The sequence below is a fragment of the Protopterus annectens genome, chromosome 8.part0 (assembly GCF_019279795.1).
Source record: "Protopterus annectens isolate FY-2018-M chromosome 8.part0, PAN1.0, whole genome shotgun sequence".
Taxonomy (NCBI): domain Eukaryota; kingdom Metazoa; phylum Chordata; order Ceratodontiformes; family Protopteridae; genus Protopterus; species Protopterus annectens.
The window spans coordinates 1,952,555,062-1,952,575,900 of NC_056741.1; the positions used below are offsets into that span (position 1 = coordinate 1,952,555,062).

Genomic DNA, 20,839 nt, shown 5'->3' on the forward strand with positions numbered 1-20,839 from the left:
AGCAGCAGTAAAAGGTTTTAGTTTTGCTGGGAACTGAAGAAAATTATTTTGCCATTAATATTATAAGAAGTGGGCACATAACAGACTTGCTCAAAAACTAAGGCAAACAGCAGCAACACAGATGTTCGACACACACTGCCTTACTGGCAGTAGTATCTTGCTACCCTATCTGTGGCAGTCTATCAAAGCTTAGAGCTTGTTCCCCTGCCTGTTTGTGGGCATGATGGACCAATCATCTGAGAGTACACGGATTTCCTTTCAGACCCACAGACAGGACCCTTTCATTTTTCTCGTGCCATAGTAAAGGAAGGATCTCTGAGTAGAATTGCTGCTTTCTCTGGATTTTCAGCTGCGGAGCTCAGATAAGAAACATTTTTAAGTTTTATTTCCTTCCTTGCTCTTTTTTCTATCAGTGCTTGAATAGTGTGTTCCACTGCTTTGACTTTTTTTTCTGATTAGAAATTTTGTACCTAATTTTATTTTTACTTTACTACAACAGTAAGGTCTATGGTATTGATTAGTTTTGACATGAAAACTTGCTAATATCAAAGTTTCTTTCTTGGGGCTGTAATTACTTGAGGTGATTGATCAGGATTACAGCATTTTAATTGATTTGTTTTTTCATTTAAATCATAATTTTTACACCATTATGTACGTTAAAAATTAATGAGAGGAATTGTCATCACTTTATTATTTACTTCTTGTCTAATACAGTTATAAGTTGTATCCCTTCATTTTGACTGAAACTAGCTCTTTTATTTACAACATTAATGGACTTTTATGCATATATGTTGTGCTTGGAACTCTGTTGCTGAAACTGTAATTTTCTTCAGTCCAGTCTTGACAATAGTAAACCCCTGCAGAAATAGATGTCACATTGCTTTTTGGAACCATTTTATATTCAGACAGGATTTTTTTCATCAATTTATTATTTATTTCTTGTTTAATACTGTTTGGGGTTGTTTTTAATAATTTTCTGCTAAAACTAGCATTTAATTGTTAAAATTGGGAATTTTTTGTGACATGTATTTTGTGCTTTGAACTGTACTACTGAAAATACTGTAATTTTCTCAGTGCAGTGCTCAGAATAGTATCCCTACATACATAATCTTTAGATTGTTATTTAGAAGGAGAATAATTGGTCTATTCTTTAACTGCAATGACTATGCAGCTAATATTTGGTACTGAGCAAGATAGTTTCTTGTCCCCTGACTTGATGGATTCAGATATGGTGACCCCATTATCTACCCCTTATGTACCTAAAAACATAGAGGTAAGGGAGAAATATGCCTTAGCCTATGGCTTGTCACTCTGCAGTAGCCCTAAATTGTTTATCAGACCACTCTCCTCCTTCAGGCCACTGGTGTAATGTTCATATCACAACTGTGAATGACATGAGGGTCAGACACATCCTCTGGGACTGTACTAGTGCCTGGTTCAGATACAGGAGAATCAAACCCTTTAGGTGCATTGGAAGTCTGGGGTGCAAAACCTGTTACCAGTGTTGATAAGCCTCCCCTGACCATTTATCTTGCATCTGATGACCTTAGCCGACCTGCTAAGAATGTGGTGTCCCAGAATGTTATACATGATGCATTGTAATACAACACAGAAGAAAGAGATGTCCACCTGTTACAGTCCTGGTAAACATCTCCAAATCCACTTAGGTCATCACATTCTGTTCTGTTACAAATACTGATAGACTCGGTTTAATTTAAGTTTCCATAGTGTCTCACATTTCACAGCTTCTTAACGGACCTAGGACTGCCTTTAGCTATTATAATTTTGATGTTTACATATCTTAAATATGCAAAATATGCAAAATGTTTATCTAGAAGTGGCTAGTATGATTTTAGCAATGATACCATAAAATATTTAGTGTAAAACTTCAATAGCCATGAAATAATTGTTATAACTGTGGTAAAACACTCCCTGGATAATAAAACATTAATGAACCAAGATCTGAAGAAAGGCAGTTTACTAATGATATGCCATAACAGTCATAGTTGCATTAGTTTCATACATAAATGTATTATTTTGCTCATAATAGAGAGATGTGAAAAACTGAGATGAAATGATGGATGTTATTTAACAATGTAAGGTAGGTGATCTGAAATGTTGAAAATAAAGTCCAAGCAGAAACAAAAAATTAGCTAATTTGAGAAATAGAAATACATAAGTATGTATGTAAGTCAGGAACAGAAATGTGGCAGTAAGAAAAATAGAAGTGGGAGGTACGTGTAAACAATGATGTCAAATAACCTTACAGTAATGGTGACTGTGAGGTAGCAGTAAGGCAGAACAGAGGGAAACTGTGGTGCAAGTAAGTCAGCAGAAAATGTAAAAATCCAGAAATCCTTTCCTCACTCTCTCTAAGGATTGTTGCAAAGACCCCATATATGGAACTGCTTTAGATATTCCATATTTATGAAGATATCAACTGAAGTAGTTAAGGTAAAAGTGTAAACATTTGCATATTAACTGTACTGGGTGACTAAAACAGTTTAAGAAGTATATACTGGAGACACAAGTTAGGAACATGAAATAAACTCACTTAAATTCCTCATGGACAGTGAACAGAAAATAAGAAAGGTTATGCTTTTCAGAAAAAAAGTGTGAGGATTTATCTGGAAGAAATTGGGAAATGGCTCATGTGAAGATGATCTTTTTTTTTCCTCCAAAAGGATGATGGCTGATTTTTGATACGCTTCCAGAGTAGATAATGTGAATGGCGAATGCCATATTTGACAAACTCGATGCAGTAGTTATGAGGACTGAGCCAAGGTCATATTTTTGTTATGTTATACCTGCAGTATCTGCAATCCATCTGATGTGTAGGGAAATTATCATAATAGAGGGCCATGTAATCCTTATCTGTAACCAGTGACTGTTTCTGAGGTGTGCAAGGAAGCTAATTAACTGCCATTGAAAGAATCACCTTAGCTAATATCGTTTACAGTGTTGTTCAAGCTTTTCAAAGCTTTAATATTGCTACACACTCGTGTGCTAGCTTGCACTGCATTTAAAGTATTTTTATTACTGTTTTAACTGTTTTTCTGCAAAAAAAAAACAAACAAAAAAGTTCTAAGCGTGTTTCCCACCTTTCCTGTTACTAGAGTAGTCCAGATACAGATTTGCTGTATCCAGGACTGTTTTGTAAGTTTCTGAGTTCCCCAGATCTTTCTGTATTAGAGGGAAGCCTTCCAGCTTATCAGTGGGAGTGATAAGCACTAGGTAAGTTATCTACTACAAGAGGAGTAGTTTCTGGCTCTGTAGTTTATTGACCATTCGGGCAGTTTTTCTATCCCTTTCAACTTTCTGGTTTAAAAGCCCATGTTTGCATGGGTTTGCTCTTGTTTAAACTTCACGGATCCTGTTTTGGCATCCTGCTGACTACTAGAGCAACAGAAAGGAGAAAGAGAGTCTTTAAGTGCCTCCATTTTTATTTTTTTTATTATACTGCTTTCTGCGCTTGATTTAAGTCACTTTTTCATTTAACTGGATTTATTTGCCTTAATACTGCTACACACTCAGGTGCACAGGCTTGCACTGCATTTAAAGTATTTTTATTACTGTTTTAACTGTTTACTGTTTTTGCTGCAAAACAAAACAAAACAAAAAAAAAAGTTCTAAGCTTGTGCCCTGCCTTTCCTGTTACTAGGGTAGTCCAGATACAGATTTGCTGTATCCAGGACTGTTTTGTAAGTTTCAGAGTTCCCCAGTCCTTTCTGTGTTAGAGGGAAGCCTTCCAGCTTATCAGTGGGAGTGGTAAGAACTAGGTAGCCTATCTACCACAAGAGGAGTGGTTTCTGGCTCTGAAATTGTAGTTTATTGGCCATTTGGGGAGTTTTCTATGCCTTTCAACTTTCTGGTTTAAAAGCAGTAAACTATTACTGGTACCAGAAAGCCTGCTCTTCAGTTTTTCCCTTAGATCTTGCCAGTTCTCTTCTCTCTTGCACTTTGGTTAGCTTATTCACCTAGCACTTCATCAGGCTTTTTGTAGCAATTATTGTAGTACACATAAATGCTATCAGCACTAGACGTCCTATAAGAAAAGAGCTGCAGTACTCAGTAAAGATGACCATCCCTCCTGGCATGTCTAAAGGTCTGTTCCGTGTGCTTTTTCTATTAACCTGGTGAACTTGGGCATTTTGAGGCAGTGTAGCAACTGCCTCATGAACACAGACACCCCTCTCCTCTTACCTCCCAACACTCAGACTTGTGAGAGATGCATTTATATCTCCAAATTGGAAACCGTGCACTCTCCAGCCAAGACTGGAATATCTGGTGAAGAGGAGAAGGTGCACCATACCACATGGAACACATAGCCCTCCAGGACACCCATCATCACAGCCCTCACATAAAAACACAAACCACACACCCACCTTTGTGGAGGCTCTCAATCGAAATCTACCCCAACAGCAGAGAGCTGCAAGGCAGAAATCCACTCAACCACCACAACACAAACCACAAGACACAGCTCACCTACACAGTGTGTCCCTCAAACTAAGCCCCTAAGGCAAAACAGCTTGCCTGATGCACTTAACATAGGTGACTCAACGGTGAGGCACACTGATGTCCCACTCACTAGGTTGAATAAGGAGAAGGTAACAGTCAGCTGTCTATCAGGTGCCAGAATCTGACACCTAACACACGCACTCAGGTCACTCCACAACAAGTACAAATATGACTCTGTCATTCTCCATGTGGGTGGGAATGACCTGAGATGCACCTCCCTGGACTACATGAAAGAGACATGGTGGGGCTCTCAGATTATGTGGCCCAGGCAGGTATGACCCTAGTCCTGAGCAACATCCTACCATCACCCAGAATGATACCGCAGTACAAACAGAAAATGATTGACTTCAACAATTGGCTACATTTCTGGTGTCATTCTAAGGGGATCCAGTATCTGTCTGCTTGGGATGACATGACTGGAGACCTTGATGCTTTGTCAGACCTGGCCTGCATTGTCACTCCCTGGGTTTCCAGGTACTGGCTAAGGCTTTTGCCACCCCTATTGTGCCTTTTTAGATGGTGTTCCAAAAGACCAAATTACCACTGTAACAGCTATAAATAAATGCAATCTGAAGGACATGCTGCTCAACACTAGAAATCTAAATCTCAAGATGCACTCACTCGAAGTACTCCTCAAAATGGAAAACATTGACATTTGTGCTGTAATGGAGACCTGGCTTAAAGCAGCAGAAAGCATCCCTACACTACCAGGCTATAACTCATTCCACACCTTTCGGCCCCAGAACATGGACCGAAGCTCCAAAGATGGTGGTTTCTCCATATTCATAAAGGATATGCACATCTCCAGACTAGTAGCCCAGCATAACGCATCTGAGATACTCCAGGTACACCTAACTTTGGGCAAGATGACAATTCAGATTGTAGCCTGCTATAGGTCCCCAACCATGTCCCAAGATTCTCACTGCACATTCCTAAGCACCCTGGAAACTATTAAGATCCAACAAAACACTGTCATACTAGGTGACTTCAACTACCCCTCCATCAACTGGGAAAAATACTCATGCACCAGTGCACTGGCCCAACGCTTCCTGGAATGAATCACTTCCAATGCCCTGGCCCAGCTCATTCTTACCACCAATAGAGGAAGCAACATCCTTGACTTGGTTATTACTAACACTGGTGTGATGACTGTGCCCTGGCCCAGCAATCAAGTAGCCTCAATCCTCATCACTAACACCAGGGAGGTTGTCTCATAGAAGAGAAAAGGATAACTAATACACACAGTAAAGAACAATTTCCCTTAAGTGCACACAGAGATCACAGTCAATCTGGGGCTGGCTGCTCCTTTGCTCACCAGGTCCCCAATAGGACTCCCCACTGGCACAGCTATAGGGTCCAGGTCTCAGCCTAACTGTGGCAAGCTAGAACCTCCAGTACCCTCTCTGTCCAACCAGTGCTTCTTGTCCCTGCTAAATAGCTGACACACCACACACACACTTTGAGATAAGTATTTATACAACTTCACAGACACTCCTGGGAAAGGCTGACACAGATTCTCCAGCTGTGCCCCTTTACCCAGACTATACAGTAGTAATTACTGCCACCACCCAGTTAATAATATTGGCTACTAAAAGGCCCTTAAAAGGATGTCCAATTATTACTGTGTAATATTATTATCCAATGGTAGTATGACTAACAGTCAAGGCTTACTTTAGAGTGGCCTATAACAATAGCCTCTATAAATATGCAATGTACTCTAGAGCTTATCTCTAGACAAATCAGCCACAGGTAGAATGTTTTAAAAATATTTAATAATAAATAATTAAAAAACTAGACAAAACCACTACACCACAGAGATATCTAAGAGTTCAGAGATCACACAGAAACTTAAAATAATACAGTAGGACAGGTCTGATTTCAAAGAAAAATACCTAATTAATCTTTACTAGATTTAACTATTCCTACAAGAAATCACAGTGCTAAAACTTACATGTGAGCACAAGGCAGAGTACTGGTAAGTTGGATATCCAAAGTCAAAATGCTTTCAGTCTCTTGTGAGAAATAGTATTTTAAACATTACTAACAAATATGTTTGCTGGGTCCCTCCTCAAATTACATCATTTTTGACACTTAGGTTTTCCCAGGCAAAAAAAAAACTGAATTATTTAGCAATCTAACACCTGCACAGAAACTTAAAACAATAGAAAACATTTCACATGTATATTCTAACAGAAACTAGAGTAATAAAGCACCATCCACATCTAAATTCTGGTCATAAACTTTAGCCTTAAGACAATGGGCATGAAACCTTCATCATGACACACTGGAACCGACTTGCAAAACATTAAAGAGATTCATAAGATCTTTTCAAATTAAAAAGACACATTTGAAATACTTAGCTTGGTTTTCCTTACAGCAGATGGCAATGTTGCAACAATTTTGAAGTTCACATTTTTCAGTGTTTTCTTACATTTAAAAACACAAGCCTGCATTTTACATTTATTTATACAGTTGATAGAATTATATATCAACTTCTATTTGACTAGGCTGGCAGCCTTTGCCCATCTCTCCCCAATTGTCACATCCCCCCCCCCCCCGGGGAACTCAAGCAAGTTTTTCAAGTGCCCCTTGAGAAACATCGCTTGAGAGTGTCAGGTCTATCTGGGTGTACCTCACGCCATTCCCTGTCTTAAGAGCCCATCTGCATTGGCATTGCTACTCCCACTGTGGTGCTGCACTGACATATTATATGCTTGCTACCCCAGACTCCATCTTAGCAACTTGGCATTTTGCTGACTGGTTCTGTTTAACCATGATAAAGGGTTGTGATCTGTCATCACATTGATTTTTCTTCCATACAGATAAGGATGACATTTTTGCAGTGCCCACACTATAGCTAGACATTCCTTTTCTACCACTGCATAACACTCCTCCCTGTGTTGGAGCCTATGACTGAGATAAACCACTGGGTGCTCTTCTCCTGCTTAAGAAATCTGGCTAAGTACAACCCCCACCCCAAGGTTTGAAACATCCACCTGCACAACAAAGTCTTTGCTGTAGTCTGGACTGGCTAACACAGGGGATCCTTCCAAAGGTTCCTTAAGTTTCTGAAATGCCTGTTCATATGCTTGGGTCCACACTACCTTATCTGGCCTGTTCTTCCTTGTCAGGTCTGTAAGGGGAGCAGCTATGGTACTATAATTGGGAACAAACTTTCTGTAGTATCCTGCTGTCCCCAAGAATGCTCTCACCTGCTATTTGGTGACAGGTACAGACCATGCCTGAATGGCTTCCAGTTTGGCAGGTTCTGGCCTTATCTTACCACTTCCCACTCTATGTCCTAGGTAGGGGACCTCTGCCATATCCACTTGATATTTGCATGGCTTAATGGTCAACCCTACCCTCTGTAGTCTGCCCAGCACCTCCCTGACATTCCGAATGTGCTCTTGCCAGGAATGGCTGTAGATAGCAATATCATCCATGTAAGCAAGGGCAAACCCTCCTGCTCCTGCCAAGATATGATCTGCCAGCTACTGGAAAGTCGCTGGGGCATTCTTCATCCCAAAGGGCATCTTTGTGAACTCATGCAAGCCAAAATGAGTCACAAAGGCTGACTTTTTTCTAGCACTGGGAGTCAAGGGCACCTGCCAGTAACCCTTGGTAAGATCAATGGTTGTAAGATACTTAGCCCCACCCAGCTGCTCTAGGGCCTCATCTGTCCTAGGCATGCGGTACGCATCTCACTCTGTGTGACTATTTAATTTCCTGTAATCTATACAGAACCTAGTGCTGCCATCCTTCTTTGGCACCAACACCACTGGGGAGGCCCAGGGACTGTTGGACTCTTGAATCACCCCTAGTTCCAACATCTCCTGTACCTCTTCCTTCAGAGTCTATTTGACTCTCTCAGGCACCCTAAAGGGGCCTTCTTAATAGGCCTTTGGGGTCCTGTATCCACCTGGTGCTGGACCAGTTGGGTTCATCCTGGTTTCCCAGTGAACATGTCCCCAAATTCCTGCAACACTGCTTGGATTTCTCGATCATGGGTGTGAGATACCTGCTGGGACATTGCTACCCTTTCCACCGAGGTGTTAGCCTAAGCCTCACTGAGGAGATCAGTCTCAAGATCTCACTCAGACTCCTCCTGCATTCCACTGCAAATGGTCAGCACAAGGGCCTCCCTATCATGATAAGGTTTCATCATGTTAACATGGTGCAATTTGTGCCCCTGGCATCTGCCTGGCACTTCCACCATGTAGTTAACATCACATACCTTTCTTACCACATTGTAGGGTCCCTCCCAAGCTGCTTGCAACTTGTTGTGTCTGACAGGAATAAGAACCATCACCTGCTGCCCTACAGCATACTCTCTAGCTCGAGCATAACTGTCATACCACACCTTTTTCTGTTGTTGGGCTTCTGCCAGGTTCTCCTGGGCCAGGCCCATGAATTCCCTGAGCCTTGTCCTGAGTTTCAGAACATATGCCACAAAAGACTCCTTGTGAAACTCACACTCACCTACCCACTCATCTCAAATTAAATCAAGAGGTCCCCTCACCCTATGCCCATACAGCAACTCAAAGGGTGAAGAACCTGTGGATTCCTGGGGAACCTCTCTGTAAGCAAACAACAGACGATGCAAATATTGTCCCACTCCCTCTTAAACTGATCTGCAAATGTCCGTAGCATGGACCTGATTATAGAGTTTAACCTCTCAACAAGACCATTAGTCGGGGGATGGTAGGGGGTGGTCTTCATGTGCTTCACCCTGCAGAACTTTCACAGACAAGCCAGCAGGTCTGACATAAAATTGGCACCTCTGTCAGACAGTATTTCCTTTGGGAAACCTACCCTGCTGAAAATCTCTAACAAAGCATTTGCCACCTTCTCTGCCTCAGTTGAGGACAAAGCCACTGCCTCAGTTGAGGACAAAGCCACTGCCTCAGGGTATCGTGTAGCATAATCTACAATCACTATGATATACTTTTTCCCTGTGGAACTTGAGGTACTCAGGGGACCCACAATATTCATAGCTACCCTCTGAAATGGCTCCTCAATCACAGGAAAAGGCATCAAAGGAGCTCTCACCTTTTCTCCTGCCTTGCCTACCTTTTGGCACTGCTCACAGGTCATGCAGTACCCTGTTACATCTCTGGAAATTCCAGGCCAATAGAAGTTTTGCATAATATGCCTCTTTGTATGTTTTATGCCCATATGACCTGCAAAGGGAATACCATGGGCTATGGCTAGAAGCAGCAGATGGTAAGCTCTAGGCACTACCAACTGCTGTACTGTCTCACCTTCTAGCCCTCCCTCAGGAGTCTACTCTCTGTACAGTAACCCTTTGTTCCAGTATACAGATTACCCCTTCCCTTGAGAATCAGGTGCCTCCCTAGCTACCTGCCTCAGGCCTTGCAATGTAAGGTTTGAGAGCTGAGCCTGTCTCAAGTTTCTCCTTGTAACCCTTCCCATCTCCCCTTCCACAGGAAGTCTGGCATCGCCTGACAGTGGTGCCTCACTGTCAGCCTGGGTACTACTACACACCTCTTCCTTTGCAGTTACCCTGTCCAAGGGAGCATCAGTACCCACAAGCAGCTGTGGCTCACATTCAATCTCACTGCTACAGAGTAGCTCACTCCCTGAAGTAACCACCTCATCAGTCCTGGCTGCAAGTATGCAGTCTGTCTGGGTCTTCCCCAGGCTACCAGACTCACATGCTTGACTACTAGCCTTACTGCATGTAACTGCATAAGTACATAGTACTGCCTCATCCACATCCTTCCCTCTCAGGACATCTGCAGGATGGTAGTTCCATACCCTGGTTGTCTCAAGACAACCCACTGTTGGCATTTTGTCTTTCCCACTTACTGGCTTCCTCACCTTTGGTTTCTCACCTTGCCTCCGTGGACATCTGTATGCCAAATGGCCCCACTGGTTGCATTCAAAACATTTAACCCTAGCTCCTGGATGTGTACCTGGACTAGTGGCTTACCCTGCTACTGGCGCATTCTGTTGGGGCAGTCTGTGCTGCCCATCATGGGTTCCTAGTCCCATGACCAGTACTGGGGGTCCCTTTCCTGTGCAGGGCTGCCCTGCTTGCTAGATATAGGTCTCCCTTCTTCCCCAACTCCCCTGAAGTACCACACTGTCTATCAGCTAACCAGATCCTCATGTCTTCAGGCAAAGTGCTAAGGGCTTGTTAACTGTCTGCCAGCCCTTCAAAAGTGGTGACCTGACATCCACTCACCCAGCTATGAAAATAAGTGCTCAGTTCAACAACATATTCATATACATTTTCATCTGCCTTGCATCTATCCTCATGAAACTTTTTCCTGTACATTTCAGGTGTTAGCTTAAAACATTCTAATAAATGTCTTTTTACAGCAGTATAATCAAAACAGTCAGTGCCATGCATTTTTGCTAAAGAAGTTACAGCTTTACTGTGGAGTAAGGGGGTCAGGAGCCGTACCCAGAGCCCTTGGTCAGCTTCATACTGTTTACATTCCCGCTCAAACATATGAATGAAGCCATCAAAATTATCCCCCTCTTTAAACTGTGGAAGAAATTTACTGAACTTTTGTGCTTCTGGGGTCCAGTTACTCCCTTCCCCATTACCTCCATGACTCTGGCGAAGAGTCAGCATTTCCCTCTCAATCCTCCTCTGCCGTTTATTTTCCTCAGCTTGTAGACTCCTCATTTTCTCGGCTGCTTCTAGTTCCATACACCTGGCCTCCAACTCAAGTCTCTTTAGCTCCAGCTGGATTTTTAAGTCCACTGCAGAAAGGTTGAGGTTGTCCATTCTCCGAGGATATTGTATCTCTACTGTCAGTCTGATTGTCCTCCATGCTGCTGTTTTTGGATGCAGCTGTAACCAATGCTACCATCAGGTCTGCTTTTGTCAGGTTTCCATGCACCAGTACCCTAGCCTGGCACATCTCCGCCAGCTGGCTCCTTGTCAGCTTGACATGCTGCCTGCTCACCCTGACTAACATTAAGCTAACAAAAGAAATAAACAATTGTGATCTGAACTCTGACTATACACTGCATGGCTGTTTTAGAGTGCAAAACACTTTTAGAGATCACTATACATAAGCTACAGGGATTCGCTCTACCACACACCACTACAAGCCAATTAGTATGTGAAGTAGATCCCACCACTGCCAAACACTTGGGAATACCATGCCCTGGCCCAGCAATCAAGGAGCCTCAATCCTTACCACAAAAACCCCAAGGAGGTCATCTCATAGAAGAGAAAAGGATAACTAATACACACAGTAAAGTACAATTTCCCTTAAGTGCACACAGATATCACAGTCAAGTCTTGGGCTGGCTGCTCCCTTGCTCACCAGGTCCCCAATAAGACTCCCCACTGGCACAGCTATAGGGTCCAGGTCTCAGCCTAACTGGACAAGCTAGAACCTCCAGTACCCTCTCTGTCCAACCAGTGCTTTGTGTCCCTGCCAAGTAGCTGACACAACACACACACACTTTGAGATAAGTATTTATACAACTTCACAGACACTCCTGGGAAAGGCTGACACAGATTCTCCAGCTGTGCCTCTTTACCCAGACTATACAGTAGTAATTACTGCCACCACCCAGTTAATAATATCAGATACTAAAAGGCCCTTAAAAGGGTGTCCAATTATTACTGTGCAATATTATTATCCAATGGTAGTATGACTAACAGTCAAGGCTTACTTTAGAGTGGCCTACTATAATAACCTCTATAAATATGCAATGTACTCTAGAGCTTATATCTAGACAAATCAGCCACAGGTAGAAGGTTTTAAAAACATTTAATAATACATAATTAAAACACAAGACAAAACCACTGCACCACAGAGATATCTAAGAGTTCAGAGATCACACAGAAACTTAAAATAATACAGTAGGACAGGTCTGATTTCAAAGAAAAATATCTAATTAATCTTTATTAGTTTTAACTATTCCTACAAGAAATCACAGTGCTAAAACTTACATGTGAGCACAAGGCAGAGTGCTGGGAAGTTGGATATCCAAAGTCAAAATGCTTTCAGTCTCTTGTGAGAAATAGTATTTTAAACATTACTAACAAACATGTTTGCTGGATCCCTCCCCAAATTACGTCATTTTTGACACTTAGGTTTTCCCAGGCAAACAAACTGTATTATTTAGCAGTCTAACACCTGCATAGAAACGTATAACAATAGAAGACATTTCACATGTATATTCTAAAATAAACTAGAGCAATAAATGACCTTCCACATCTAAATTCTGGTCATAAACGTTAGCTTTAAAACAATGGGCATGAAACCTTCATCCAGACACACTAGCACCAACTTGTAAAACATTAAAGAGATTCATAAGATCTTTTCAACTTAAAAAGACACATTTGAAATACTTGGCTTGGTTTTCCTTACAGCAGATGACAATGTTGCAACAATCTTGAAGTTCATATTTTACAGTGTTTTCTTACATTTAAAAACACAAGCCTGTATTTTACATTTATTTATACAGTTGATAGAATTATGTATCAAATTCTATTTGACTAGGCTGGCAGCCTTCCCCCATCTCTCCCCAGTCGTCACAATGGGCAACTGTTGCTCTATACCAATAGTCAATTCCTCCCTGGTTAGATCCAACCACAAACTAGGCATCAACCCCTATATCATTAGGTGGGTTGCAAATTGGCTCACAAATAGAACCCACAGTGTCAAAGTAGCGGAGTCCAAGTCAGACTGCTGACCAGTCAAGAGTGGATTCCCACAGGGATCGGTCCTGAGTCCTCTCCTGCTTGGCATCTGCTTCTCAGAAGTCCAGGCCAACACAGATGGACTCTGGCTGACCAAGTTCATAGACACCTGCAAGCTAGTAGCCATTATTAACTCCCCAAGTGATGCAGACATCCTATAGAAAGGCCTCACTGAGACCAATGACTTTTGTCGAAACCATGGCTTTCAGCTTAATGCCAAAAAATGCATCGTCATCCCTTTTGGAAAAAACTCAGTTCCCACTAATTACCACATCAATGGGAGCCCACTGAACACTGAAGGAGTTATAGGAGATCTGGGGACACAGTTTGACAGCAACCTCTCCTTTGACCACCACATTGCCACTGTGGTCAGAAAGTCTTTCTATGTGGCACATCACATTACCAAGGGTTTTGCATCCAGGAAGAATGAGGTCATCATTTCTCTCTACTCTTCCCTCATTAGACCAATCATAGAGTATAATGCCCCATTTGACATGTACCTCACTAGACACCTGCAACAGCTGGAGAAGCCACAAAAGTATCTCACGAAGAGGATCCTAGGCCTTAAACACATGTCCTACATGGACAGACTCAAAAAACTCCAGCTATTCTCTATCTCATATTGTCTACTAAGAGGCGATCTCTGCTTGACTTACAAAGCCATGTCTAACCCAGCTCTGCTAGAAATGCTACAGCTAAAGAAATCTCAATTCCACCACACCATATGCTCCAGAGACCTCAACCTCATTACCACAATCAGCAGAACTTGCTGGAGGGACAGGTTCATAACCCAGAGACTGCCCATGCTCTGGAATGGGCTTCCCATATGTGTCAAGCAGAGCACCTCACTGGCTCTCTTCAAGAAAAATCTTTTTTTTCTCAATTTTTTTTATGTTTTAAATACAGTTGAATAAATTCCATAGTATTTTTAAATAACATCTTAAATAACTATGTACACTATTTACATCAGCCTGACATTATAACAGAGCTCAATATATACAATTACTTTATAGGTATAACAATCCAGTTATCAGAGTGTATATGTTCAGTTATTGTAAAGTGTCAATCAATGATAAGATTTTTTTCCATAGATTGTTAATAAATGGCTTAGGATAAATCCTTAATTCTTTAATTTTAATTTCCAGCAATGCTATGGTCTTCAGTAGGTTGTAGAAGTCTTCCAAAGTCAGTATTGAGTTTGTATTCCATCTTCTTGTTATACACTTCCTTGAGATTGCAAGTATTGCTCATGCTAGATACATATTTGACTCATTCAAATGATGACTTTTGTACACATTTAATAATACTAGAGCTTTAGATAAGTTAAACGATTCATTAAATAAAGCTTCTAAAACATTTTTAATACTATTCCAAAATGGCTTAATTTTAACACAGTCAAAAAAATGTGATTTCAATCTGCATTGTGTATTTGCTCACACCTCCAACATATTCCCTTTGTGGAAGAATTAATTTTAATAATTCTATCTGGAGTTAAGAATGCTCTGTGCAAGCATTTCCAATTAAAAACATTCCAATATTGTGTAAAAGATGTATGTTTTATTGATAATAAAATATTTGATCTAATTTCGTCAGTTAGCTGTAATAAGTGTCTTGTTATTATACAATTCCAATATGAGGATTTGGGTGTTGTTTTATAATTTATCAATATGTTGTAAAATTTCAAAATACTATTTCCCATGTCGTAATCATTATATATGATTTCATATAGTTATTTCGTAAGTTTAGGTATTTCTTTAAATGAAGAATTACTAGTTATTCTGCATAAATCTTGCAAATACATCAGAATGCTTGGCATAGTTAGCCAATGATACATTGAAACCAACAAACAAATCCTTTCTATTCCCAGGAGTTAATTATTTCTCTGTATATTTTATGTGGATAGCTCTTTGTAACCATGAATGGTGTTAAAAGATCAAACCAGATTTTTAAATCTATATTTGCATTAATAATTTTCCTGAATGAGTCAATGTAATAATTAATCATATCAGTTTTAGTCAGCTTAGTTATGTTATATTGCATACTAATACATAATATATGCCGTGGCAAATTGTTTTTATCTGTTATTTGAAATTCAAGAGATATGTTGATGAGTGGATGGGAAATAGAAAGATCACTCCAGTGGCTCTACTTGATAGAGGCACTGGGCACAATGCCAGGGCACTTCTTTGGGCTAGGCTTTCTTCTCTGTGAAACAACGAAAAAACACAGAGGAAACGCAGTGCAGACTCCAGATAAAATGTTTATTGCAGTACAAACTCGCCGTATTCAAACAATAAAATGTCCAAGTGATAATGACAATATGAAAACTTCCAACTGATAAAACTGATTTATCAGTTGGAAGTTTTCATAATAAATATTATGTATCAGTAGGCTACTGTGGTCTCAGTTTAAATTAACAAACAGAGTATTGATCAGTTATGGATACTATTTGCTAATAGAAGGGAATAAGAGAGAAAGTGGAAGATGAGTGTGTGTGTGTGTGTGTGTGGGGGGGGGTGCTGCTTACAAGCCAAAGCAGAGTGCTCTCCAGGGGAAAATGAATATTGGCGCAAACAGGTAGACACATACACAAAGTTAACTTTAGTTGTTTGCAGACAGTTCAGACCCGGACTGCACTTTTCTTATAAGAATGACAAAGGTGGTACCGCAGCTGAATACTTAAGAGTGGTGTTAGGTCTAGAAAAAAAAGGGTACAGAGAGGAGTAAGCACTTTGAGATGGTAAAGATATATTAGGAAGATTACAAAAAACAAACTGAGCAAATAGCTACTGTATATGCAGGAAAATGTCTTGAACCAACAACTAGTATATGCAGATACTGAGCCAACTGGAAACACATCTGTTAGAAAAACCTCAAGACAGTTATGCAGTCACAGATAAAAATATAGCGAGCAGCACTCTGTCAAGGTTGTCTAATATGATTCTATCCACCAGTAACAGCACAATTATATAGAAAAAATTTAGACACCAGTATGAGCTGTCTACACACAGCACAATTACATGAATAACATTAGTGAACAAGTGCTATTTTTCACCAAGAAAGACAGCAACTAATATGGACAAACTAATAATATTTACTACTGAGAAAAATCATTCTTTAGTGACCACACATTCAGTTTTAAAGATCACATGAATAACTCCATCATAAATTAGACAACCTTCATAGATTTAATCACTACATAATTTACTGATAAATAGACCATGGGAACTGCAGACGTACAGGACCTTAATAAAAGAAATAAACATCTCAATAAAATGAAGCGCTTTTCATCTAGTTAATAACTAGACTTCATCAGATGCCATTGAATAAAACAAGGTTGCTTAAATGCTCTCACCCCACCCTTTCTTTAATTGCTTAATTGTTAAATAAGTGACTGAAGAGCAGACTAAAAGGAGAAACAGGGGTAATAAAAATAGTAGAGTTTCCCAGTATAATATGCTCTCAGTATACAGGAATAACCATAACAGAGCCTCTGTTTTCTCATAAATACTATATACTCTATTTTATACCTCCTTCTAAGTACATATACCAAAAATATATAATATAATTGGAGTAATAAAAACATAATTGGAATAATAAAAACAATACAGCAATATGACGAGCCCTAATAAAAACAAATAAATACAAAGTAGTAAACAATACATGCATATACACCTACATGTCTTAAAATGTTCATATTTCCTCGCCATCTAGTGACTAATCATTTCCTCTCCTGAGGACATGTAAAGAATGTTAGTGCTAATCGCCACATCTGCTTATTACATATGTTTAAAGATATTTAAAAATGTTTAAATGAATTAGGTGTTATAAGTTTATAGTTCTTTAAATTAGTTTTGTGGTTTATATCATCTTAGGTCCCTGTACCTAGTTAGATTCTTCAATCTCAGGAGGCACTGTATGGAGCATGCTTCATTTAAACTTGGATAATAACAAGCATCCAGGCAGAGCTAAAGCTGGGAATCTTACGGACTTGATCGCCCTCCTCACTCAACTGTTAGACACTTTGTCTGACCAGTTGGATGCTGCCCTGAGTGGAAAAACTATTCACACTCCAACACATGGGGCACCTACTACAGTGTTGCCTACAAGAGATAGGTACTCAGGTGGCTTTCCTGCTTTTTAACCTAACAGCAACATAAGTAATATAACCAATCAAAACTACAATGCAGCAACAGTTCCTCCAGAGCTTATTGATGGTCTTGATTTACAGGGGTGGTTGAACAATGTCCCCTTATTCAAAAGGATAGGTGAAGGAGACGCTGATAGGAATGAGATACCACTGACAGGAGGACAAATCAGTATCATCTCAGACCTAAAGGAACTTGACACTAAATTGTTTAAAACTAAGAAACTACAGCTGGAAACTGCCTACTTTAAAGAATGCCTGAGGGAGAAAGTGTTCCCCAAAGGCTTAAGGTCATGGCAATATCCAACTGGGCTTATTTCCAGTTCACCATTTCACCGGGAACTTACTGATTTGTTCAATAAGCTTGGAGCAGAACTAATGCATCTTATAATAAAGCATTATCAAAGTACAATTGACAACCTTAATAGAGAAATCACAGATATCAACACTTGTATCCATAAAGCTGGGGAGTTTTTGCGATATAAGTATGATTACAGGAGAGGTTTCGATAGTATAGACAAGCATATGGAAAAACTAAAAATCACTAAAATCAAAAAACTTGAACATGATATTAATGCTTATGCTAATCGTACTACCTACCCTCAACCCCCTGCAACTCAAGGGGAATTTGGATCAGGCGACACTAGTGTTTCGCAACTGAAGCAGGCAATGGAATTCCACAGCTTGAATGAATGTAATCCATCTTCAGCCACAGCCAGAGCCCGCCTAAATGACTTGGATGATTTTAATCAAATAGGAGTATCTAACAACCCTCAGGATTTTCACCAAATTGGTGAAAACCATCAAAAAACTGGCCGCGATTCCCATCAAGGAAGGAATCAGAATACAAAGCGGAACAACAACAGAAAGAAAAGGTTACTGTTAACCTTGCTCATCAATTTACTGATTTAAAATTCTTCTGGCTTGATACTTTTTGTAATTGTAAGAGAAGGGGTGAATTACATCTTGATTTGGATCATGCAGACAACTGTATTGGTTTCAAGAGCCCCATTCCACCAAATCCTAGTTGGGAAGCCAACATAACTAATACCAGTAGCCCTACAATCATTGTGTTTCCTGGTGAGTCTTTGAACCATAGTGTAGATTACTCCCATGACATTGGCTTGATGGCTAGGCTTAATAAATGTGCAATCATATTTAATTTTGAATTTTATAGTGAGAATGTCACTGAGAACTTAAATGCATAGAGAGCAAGCTAAATTCACATGTGACTGCTTATAATACTAGTTTTGATTATATGAACAACTTTAATGCAATTGCTAACACCAGGAAGGCTATACCTACACCTAAATTAGTCACTAATATTAATAAAGATTTCAAGATTCACATCTTTTCTGAATTTGAAGTGGACTCTAAGGTAGTAGAACTGTTGGCTAAAGGACTGATCTTTGTACCATCAAAACCAGCCAGTTGAGTAAATACTACCATCAACTTTAAGCTGTAAATCAGGAAATTAAACTTACAATTTTTTTCAACACAGAACAGAGACCATCTTCCAAATATCATTTAGCCAGTACATTTAACCCCCCAGTCAATCCATTAATCTCAACATTTAAAAAAATGTGCGAATTAGACTTCAGAAGTTCATTACCTGGTAGGCCAAAACAGAAGGAAAAGAAGTCTGGGATGCTTTTTCAGACTTCAGGCAACTACCAGTTAGAACTATGAAACCAGACAAGGGGAAGGGCTAGTTATTATGAGTAATGACCTGTATGTGCAGAAAATAAACAAATTATTGGATACAGAGACATATGTACCTGATAGCATACAAAAAAATAAAAGATTCTTTGAACGACCTCTTTATTGAACAATCATTTGGGATGTCACTTTTGAATTATTTAATGATGTTGGCCCCAAGTCCTTCAGTTTTATTTGGTGCCCCTAAAATACATAAATCTTTGGCTGATCCACCAGTGAGGCCACTTGTAGATGCTCAGCAAAGCATCACTTACCCTATAGCAAAGGTAGCAGATAATATCTTGAAAAAATACTTAAAAGATGAGAGCCAGATCTGCAAGGACTCTTGGACCTTCTTATCCAAGTAAGATGAGTTACCATACCAAGAGGATTTAAGTTTTTTAACAATTGCTGTAAAAGATTTATACACCTCGATTCCACAGACAGAGGGCATCGAACTTACCAGTAGCTTCCTTAGGGAGAAAGGGGCATTTACTACAGAAATTAGGTTAGTGAGTACATTATTTGATATCATTTTAACTTACAACTATTTTTTATTTGAGAACAACTACTACTTGCAAAAAATTGGGGTGGCAATGGGGTCCCCATGCAGGGCCAATGCTGTGAACACAGTCATGGCCCATTGGGAAAAGCAACATATCTTTATGAAGGAAAACTTATATGAATGGATTTTCTTTTATACCCATTATTTGGATGACATTTGTGAGCTCGGACGAAGTGGGTGAATTTGTCAAATACTTAAACTAAACTACTGAATTTTTAGAGTTTACATATACCTTTCACCCAGGCACCATAGTATATCTTGACATCAAATTAGTAAAAGACAAGGCCCAAAGGAGTCTGACCTCTAGAATGCATAGGAAGAGTACATGTTCAAATATGTACTTACATTATGATAACTTACACCCTTTCCTCCAAAAAACATCAGTAATTAGGGGCCTATTAGTCTGGGCTGCAAAAATGGTGACAGTTGAGAAGGATTTCATGGAGGAATGTGAAAAAAATTTGTAGAATGTTTACTACACAGGGTTACCCTGATGACCTAGTTCTGGAGATCACCTCTGAAGTCCTAAATAAAAGGATTAATGGTATATATACTCCATTATTACGAGGTGTAATAGGCAAAGAGACTTAACGAATCACAGTAGTGGGTAATGGCAAAATCAAACTACACCCTCAATATCCTTTTTATTAACTGTCAGTACTGAAAGTAGGGACATACAAGCTATAATCAAGAAAAACTGGAGCTTGTTTAACAATGACTTTGGCCTTTGTGAAAAAAATGGGGTCTACCCCATCAATTACCTTCCGGAGAGGTAATAACTTAAAGGATTTACTTGAAACCCATCACCTTAGTTTAGTAAGGTACCCTGGTATGTCAAAATGTGAATCCTGGAATTATTGTAAATTTATGGACACAGGTTATTCCTTTACTATTAGGAACAGATGTTTTTCTATAACATCTGGTAAGTTCAGTTGTAACTCTACCTTTGTAGTTTACTTAGCCCAATGCCAACTATGCCCCGCATTTTACATAGGAAAGATGGACCGTAAACTGAGGGAATTAGTTTACGAGAATTTATATAATATCTGGAAAGGAAAAACTGAAAATGCACTAACCCACCATATCAAGTTGCATACCACTCACCACTTTAAATTTAGGGCCATCGACCACATTAACAAATACATAAGGGCTGGCCCAATGTCCTTACTATTAGAGTGATTGGAACTTATGTAGCAAATCCGCCTGGATGCTTGTC

General features: G+C 39.8%; 1 protein-coding gene across 1 annotated transcript in view; it reads right to left on the minus strand.

Annotated features, from left to right (window-relative positions):
• The window catches only part of LOC122809755 (carbohydrate sulfotransferase 5-like), a 283,569-nt gene that overhangs the window by 197,081 nt on the left and 65,649 nt on the right, over positions 1 to 20,839 (minus strand). The gene's annotated exons all lie outside the window — the stretch shown is intronic.